This window comes from Drosophila eugracilis, unplaced genomic scaffold, assembly GCF_018153835.1.
Source record: "Drosophila eugracilis isolate 14026-0451.02 unplaced genomic scaffold, ASM1815383v1 contig_90, whole genome shotgun sequence".
In the NCBI taxonomy this organism is placed as follows: domain Eukaryota; kingdom Metazoa; phylum Arthropoda; class Insecta; order Diptera; family Drosophilidae; genus Drosophila; species Drosophila eugracilis.
The window spans coordinates 11,161,179-11,169,812 of NW_024573812.1; the positions used below are offsets into that span (position 1 = coordinate 11,161,179).

At 41.7% G+C, this 8,634-nt stretch overlaps 1 pseudogene; it reads left to right on the top strand.

The window, feature by feature from the left end:
* Positions 1 to 436: 436 nt before the first annotated feature.
* On the top strand, positions 437 to 7,336 carry LOC108114888 (annotated as a pseudogene).
* Positions 7,337 to 8,634: the final 1,298 nt, after the last annotated feature.

An 8,634-nucleotide genomic window follows, 5' to 3' on the forward strand; every position in this document is an offset into this window, starting at 1 on the left:
TTCGACTATCGGAAACGTATGGAGATATTTCATGGTAGTACTCGGCTTATCATGGAATAATGCATCGACCTATTACATCTTGTGGCTTTTGTAACAGGATCGGTTAAATCCAGGCACACTGACGCCGCATGTCATCCCCTAAAAGCGCAGCGGTTTTTATGACTCAAATAATCCTAGGTATCGTAAGCAGCAACGGATAATGCTTTCATTTTATAATAAAGACGTTTACAAAAATAATTAATTTAGCGATAATTCAAAAGAACCCCAAAGAATCGCCAGCTGTCATTGTTAAGCTTACCTGATAAATGTTGTGGATAACGGAAAATATGAGGGTACCTCAGCTGCGATCAAATTCGCGCGGGGTCGGTGTGTTACCTGAGACTTCCATAAACCCAAAGACACAGTCACAAACTGAAACGTCTAAAGTCAGCATCAAATTAGGAATTCTGAAATGGTGATAAGCAAATCTACATTAAACACCGTTTCTAATCAAAACGAGTTGGTAGTCAATACTGAAGCCATGAATAGTGAGGATCTCAGCGATCTACTGAAGCTTAACGAGGAAATTAAGGAGCGCTGTCGATGCAACCTGCACGAAGACAGCAAGTCCGGCTGCGGCTTGCTCCGAGCTAAAATGACCAGGGAGGAGCTTTTCGAGATATCCACCTCATCTTCTTTAGACGATGATCGCTTTTTGACGGCCCTAGAGCACCAAAACTCATTCTCGACCTCTCGTCGAGTTCAAGTTACCGACTTGGACATGACCAGTATCGAGAATCTAATGAAGTACTTTGACGAAGAGGTACCCGCAATACCAACCAAAATAGTAGGGACAACAACAGGTAAAGTGGCTTCATGTATTTCCTCAACGAGTATGCGAATGTGTGTCTGGCCAATTGCAACGATCATATAGACAAGATACTTGACAGACTATTGGAACATAGGGCTCAGCAAAATACTAACAATTAGTTTCTAGACACAAACATGCAATGTTAGACATATTTTGAAAAATAAACTCATAGGAAAAATATTGCTTGGTTTTAATATTTATTTTCAATTTATTAACTCGTCTGGTCCGCAGCTTCAGCTTTCAGGCACAACGGAAGTTGTGCAATTCGCCTGGGTCACAAACTTCTGTATTACAGGAAATTAAATGTCAAAACAAATGTCGCTTAACTACCTCGGCTGTCAGATAGCCAGAACGACTACTTCTCAACTACTTCGACAAGTGGAATCTTTTGGAGAGATTTCATGGTAGTACTCGTATTATCACACCCATATTCATCCCCGAAAAGCGCAGTGGATTTTCAGACTCGAGGCTTTTTGGACTACTATTTTTACACTCAATGGATCAGTATGCCGTCTGTTAACTCAAGTGATCTGGAAAAAAGACCGAAGTCCCGTTGATTAGTCCTAGTTTCACAGAAAAGATGTTCAAGTGCAGGTATAACAACTCATACCGGAAGCAGCGGGTAGTGCCAATGTTAAATGTCTTCAAGAAAAGTGTTAATAAGATATAAGTGTCTTCAGGAAAAGGGTAAATAAGAGTTGGAGGAATATTGTAACATTGAGATCTTCCTTACGCATTAAAACATCAAACCTTTTACTCTACAATGATTCTAATGTAAGGATGTTACTGGGCAGGCATTTTGGGCCACTGCAAGGCAGCGATGTTGGACTCTCAATGAAAAATCTATGGCCCGAATCATAATTTTTAGCTGTGTGAGATGCTCCAGATTGAGTTCTAAATCAATTCAATAAATAACGGGAGACCTGCCAACTTTGATTCCAACCATTTTGGATTCATCAGAAAATTCGAGGAAAAGGGCTGGATAAGGCAAACATTGCAGTTGTTGCTGTTTTCCCACAAGACTAGTGCCCCTTGAATTGGTGAGTAACTGACGCCTTTTTAGCTGCTATGCGAAGATTTATAGGTCGCAGCGGTAGATGATAATGCAACAAATTTCGTGGGTACCAACAACAAGCTGAATGAATAAGAAGAAGAGAACAGAAAAGGCACAGAAGCAAATGATAAGTAACTGCAGCACGAACGAAGTGAAATTCAAATTCATAGTACCTCGCCAACCCTCATTTGGAGGACTTTGGGATGCATCTGTTAAGTCAGCAAAACTTTTCCTCGTCAAGACCACTGCGACGGCATCATTAACGTTCGAAGGACTCAACAATGTTATAGTTGAGATTGAGGCGAATCTTATCTCTCAACCAATTACCTTAATTGCAACTAATCCCACTGAACTAACAGCTCTCACTTCTGTTCACTTTTTAATTGGCGAACCTTTAGCAACACCGGACGTAAATGCTGCCCATATTTGAATATTGAAACTTGTCGGGCAATGGTTAGCTCCAAATATTTTTATACCCGTAACTCGTAGAGTAAAAGGGTATACTAGATTCGTTAAAAAGTATGTAACAGATAGGAGGAAGCGTTTTTGACCCTATAAAGTATATATATTCTTGATCAGGATCAATAGCGAATTCGATTGAGCCATGTCCGTCTGTCCGTTCGTCCGTCCGTCCGTTCGTCCTTATGAACGCTGAAATATCAGGAACTATAACAGATACAAAGTTCAGATTAAGCATGAAGATACTTGAGATCCCGGGACAGCGCAAGTTTATTTGCGCATCCTTCCACGCCCACTCTAACGCCCACAAATCACGAAAAACTAAAATCGCTGATATCTTGTGAACTATTAGAGCTAGAAAGTTGTAATTCAGTATGCATAAGCGTTAGATGCCAGCGCATCTTTTAGTGATACTATTATCTGGCCACAATCACCCATACGAAAGTTCGAATTAAGCATGTAGGTTTTTATGATGCCCCAAATGCGAATTATTTTTTTTCCATCTAGCCACGCCCACCCTAACGCCCTCAAAGCCCAAAAAACCAAAAATGCAAAAATCTAAAGAACTAAAAGAGCTAGAAGGTTAGGCTAAGGAATATGTATTTTAGATATATCACTGCAACTTTTACGAGTTTTTTTCCGGCCACACAGACTCTAACGCCCACAAACCGCGGAAAACTGTGGCGTCCATAACATTGTAGTTTATGTTTTCGCTTGACCTTGTATAACATATTTATGTTAATATCTATATATCTATGCTAAGATTTCCAAATCGGAATATTATTTCGCTACTTATGAAGAAATTTAGGTTATAGGGCCTCAAATGGGTAGTGACGTCAATATCGGTTACTCAACATGCTTTCTCCGAAAATGGTTGGCGCTTGGGCAATTTCCAATAGCAAAATCAATATTTTAAAATTGTGTAAAACAGTAACGGGTATCTTATAGTCGCGGCACTCGACTATAGCGTTTCCTCTTGTTAGTCATGGAATGGTACAATCAATCAATAATTAAAGAATTTCCTATCTTCAACAATCGATTAAGGTTGCTAAAACTCAATAAGCACACTGTTTTGCGAGAAGTTGCTATTTTCAGTTCAGACACTCCCTGGCTAGTGGAAGCCGAGATTGTTCATTTTTTTGGAATAGGAATCCAACGCAAATTAGTCCCTGAGTCCCAAAGCTTGAATAGAGTATGGAAAGGAGCGGATGGGCTGGTATAAAAAAAGGATGTTCACAAACTGATGGTGATTCACTGTGCCTCTCCAAGAAAGAAAAAAATAAAAATCAAAGCCAAAGTCTCTAAACTACCTCGGCTGTCATACAGCTAGAACGACAATCAGATAAATTGTCAGCAAAATATACTGTCATTGTTCCTTTTTCATTATTTGGCTTATGCACTTTTTACCAATAAATATTGTTAAGTTTGTTCAATTAAGTTTGTCTCACTGTAAGAGCATTCAAAAAATGTTTCTCATTCATCATCCCGATTAGCAGAGGCTGTCGCCGTGTCTTCAGATCCTCACCTTACGATCTCTCTGCCGTCGACCTGGTTATAAGTGCCAGCTGCGACACCATCCAGTATATTGATCATGTGCTAGATGCAAAAAGACATCCTGTGACTAGATGACTTATCGTCAGTCATCCACTATTTCGGCACGTTGAATCGACGGCCATTTAATAGGCTACGTTACTTTTAACAGAAAAGTTAGATATTACTAACTGAGGTCTTAATAAACAATCCCTTTGAAGTTCTATAGAATTGCACACGATGCTCAATTTCTTAGATAAAAAAATATTAATTTTTAATACTGGAAAAACAGGAAAGATCTATAATGGGATAAAAAATAATCGACAGGCAGTAGAGTACCCTGCTGTGCTTTCTGCAAGAAGGAAACTCACCCACACCCACAAGACTATAATGTGTTGCTGTAGAGCATGCTTTAAATGCAATAAGACTTCTATACGTTGCTTCATCTAGAAACCGGTCTGGGTTCAACCAAGCCACGAGCACCACCTAAAGAAGCTGCAAGCAACAGTAAATACAACCTACGTACCACTACAAGCCACTGCAAAAGTGTTAGTCCAACTTTAGAGCACTTGGTGACTTAGAATTACAGATAAAGCTTATCTCCGAAGAATCACTTGACAGCACCACTACAAAGTTATGTATAGTGTTTGACGCGTCATGAAATCCTGCTTGCCGTCCAACAGTTCAAAGCAACAGTTTGGTGCCGCAGTTTATGTACGCGCCACCCATAAAAATCATCAAGTTTCTATCCGGTTACTTTGCTCAAAGTGGCGACTAGCTTTAAAAGTTTAACGAACGTTATTCCGATATGAACTATGTGCTGATGTACTGTGCTCCGAACTGACCGACAGAGTGAGAAAGGTTCTTCACTTTAACTCTAGTTCGATAATCGAAAACTTATGCAGATATTTCATGGTAGTATGGTCGTATTATAATGAAATAATTCATCAGCCACACTTTTGTGGCTAACAGGATCTGTTAAATCTAGGCGCAATGACGCCGCATGTTATCCCTTAAAAGCGCAGCGGTTTTTCTGACTCGAAGAATCCTGGGTATCGTAAGCGGAGCGTAGGAACTGACGCTATCTGGAGCGCCAGAGCGCAGACCACGCAGAGCGTTCCAAAAAACGAAATCTTGCCGCAATACGTAAAACTCTGCCAACAGAGGCTTATGCACCGCCCAAGAAAATCCGACGCACAAGACAGGAGCGCATGGGATGCGACAACCAATTATTTTTCAAGAACACGCACCTCCGAGACCCTTTTTTACAATTGGCTCAGCTCCAGAAAATGGCGTGCAGTACGGCATAACTAGCGCATCAAACAGTCAGCAGACCATCGAGATAGCAACAGAAAATACCATTCTTAAATCGAGCACCGACAGGTTGGAAGATGTGAGCCAAAAGTCCGATGTTGAAAAGAGTTCTGGAAGAGGCTATAGCCAGATAGAACTAGAAAAATTGGAATTCATTAAGTCGCCATTGACTAAAAAATGTTAAAATCACTCCCACGACGCAATAAGCGCCTGGCACCGCCGGTGCCCCACGTCAAGTCTGAGTCAGACTCATTCCAGCGCATCCAGCTGCAAGCAATCCGAGGCTGAAGATAGTGAATCCCGGACTGTCGACCCTTCCCCAAGGTAAGTGCTGTCTCCGATTAACGAATTAACGAATGTAGACTTATGCTTAATTTCCTTTTACAGATTACAAGCGACGAATCACAGCCCGAAATGATCAAAGAAGACCTACAGCCAAGTGAGTTTGATTTTTGTCAAGCCCCAGCGTCCACCACGTAAGAAGAAGATGCGCAGAAATCTTTCTTGGAAGAAGAGGACAATTCCGTTGTCGAGGCTACCACAATCACCTCAACTGACTCCGATTCGGATTACAAATCGTCACTTTCCGCACCAGACAAGAAAACGACGGGAGCAAATTGCGCCTTCCCACTGCCCGAACAAAGTTTGATTGAGTTAGACAAGTCATTTATGCGTGAGGTCAACTCGCCCCGCAAAATTAAGTCAGCGTACACTCTAACTGTAATATCGTCACCTTCGCAAAATGCAGACAGCGATCAAACACCAAGGAAATCCCTTGGGCAAACTATGCGGGATAGTTTCATTGATCAGGGCTTCGAGACCTGCTCGAATGACCCCATAGACAATAGTCCGCTACGCAGGTCCTTCGTAAGCTCTTACGACTCGAAGCCTTCCGGGGTTTCAACGCCAGTAAAAGGTCGCCATGTTTGCAGCTTAGCGCAACAGCAATTATTCAGCCCCATTTTTTCGCTAGACCGGCCGGGACGCAGTTCTCTGGCCATGCAGGTGATTCGGGAAGATCATGCCCTCAACTGTGATGCCACTCCCAGTTTACCCTCCACACCTTGCAGTGAGAGGGAGTTTTTCGCCAACACCCCGACAGTTTTAATTGATAGCACCCAAGATGAGATTACAGCCGGAAATACTCATTCAATGTTCTGGATTATATCAGGAAACTTTACGGTGTCCTTGAAAATTTCAAGATATAGTCCTGAGCGCCTTCGTCTGCTCTATGACATTTTCATTCAAAAAAGTTTCGAGAGTCGAGATCTGGCCTTCGGAATCGATGGACACAAGTTTACATGTAGTGGTGGAATCTCGAAATCCACTCAAACTATGCCTCTTGATTGCTGCCCAGTGTACAGGATTGCTCCCACTATTGGTTCGCTAGCGGAGATTTCTCCGTACCCTTTAGCGGGAAACTGATGTCCGACGAGAAAATTAAGCGGCTATTCGCATTTCTCAATGCGGAAAAGTCCGAGATACGCTTCGGCGTGGATCACATCGAGTTTAGTAGCTTACCGGAGTTCTGGCCCACTACCCAAAAAATATTCTATTGAGAGCAGCTACAGCATGCTGGTGGGCTTGCAAACAGGTGCAAGCAATGGCCTGGAGGGCGCAGCAAATACTCTGGCCCAACAACAGCAATTCTAACCAAGAGATCAAGACCAACAACATGGATCGGACGCAGCTCGAGTTCGATGCAAATTATTTCGGCAACGATAGCGGTGGTCCTTCCTTTTCTCCTGACTTATTCTCCCTAGACTACGAGGCTGTTCCCCTGGATGAGCTGTTTGCAAATGTCCCTTAATGCGCGATAGATAGATAGGAGCTATCTTGACCACGGCGCAGATGATGCAAGCTCTAAAGCAGCACCAAAGAAAACTTAGTTTAGTATTTGTAGCTATGCTAAGCCCTCAAATTTAACAGACGTATGACTTGAGCGATACCACGATATTCCGCAATATGTCCACAGGCTGCGCTTCATCATTAGGACTATAGATAACATTGGTCGTGATGATGGCTGCTCGATGAAGCAGCACGAGAGATTCATGTATTTCCCCAGCGAGTATGCAGATTTGTGTCATATAGATTCTTGACAGACTATTGCACTATAGGCCCCAACAAAATACTAACAATTAGTTTCTAGACACAAACATGCAATGTTACAAATATTAAAAAAAATAAACGTATAGGAAAAATATTGCTTGGTTTTAATATTAACTTTATTAACTCGTCGGATAAACTTTGCCGGCTAGCCCATTGCTCCGGGTCAGCAGTACAGCTTTCAGGCACAACGGAAGTTGTGCAATTCAGCGGGGTCACAAACTTTGGTTTTACAGTATTGACAAAGGTTTACAGGAAATTTAATGTGAAAACAAAGGTAGCTTAACTACCTCGGATGTCAGATAGCAAGAACGACTACTTCTCAACTACCTCGACAAGTGAAATCTTTTGGAAAGATTTCTTGCTAGTAGTCGTATTATCACACCCGTATTCATCCCCTAAAAGCGCAGCGAATTTTTATACTCGAGGTTTTTGGACCACTCTTTTTACACTCAATGGATCAGTATGCCGTCTTTCAACTCAAGGGATCTGGAAAAAGACCAAAGCCCCGTTGCATACCAGAGATGTTCCAGAGAAGATATGTACAAGTGCAGGAATAGCAACTCATACCGGAAGCAGCAGCGGGTAGCGGCAATGTTAAAGTCCTGCTTCAAAAAAATCAGGAATCAGAATTGAAACAGCTGGAGCGCAGTAAGACAGTTGGAAAAGTATTATTAAGAGTTGGAGAAAGATTGTAACATTGAGCTTTTCCTTACGAATCAAAACATCAAAACCTTATTACTCTACAATGATCCTAATGTAAGGATGTTGCTACGCGAGATCAACCTTGCATTACGGTGCGTAGGCATTTTGGACTACTGCAAGGCAGCCTTTTTAGCCGCTATGCGAAGATTTCTAGGTCGCCGCGGTAGATGTCAGACCAGCCATTGCAAAAATGCAATAAATTTCGTGGGTACCAACAACAAGCTGAAAAAATTAGAAGAATTGATGTATACAGAAAAGACACAGAAGCAAGTCATAAGTAACCATGGAATGGTAAAATCAATCAATAATTACAGAATTTCCTGTCTTCAACAATCGATTAAGATAACTAAAACTCATCAAGCACACAGTTTTGCGAGAAGTTGTTATTTTCAGTTCAGAAACTCCCTGGCTAGTGGAAGCCGAGTTTGTTCATTTTTTTGATTATAGGAATCCAACGTAAATTAGTCCTTGAGTCCCAAAGCTAGAATAGAGTATGGCAAGGAGCGAATTGGATGGTATAAAAAAAGGATGTTCATAAACTGATGGTGATTCACTGTGCCTGTTACGACTCTCCAAGCCACAAGCTTTGGTATTACTGTATTAATAAAAGTATACA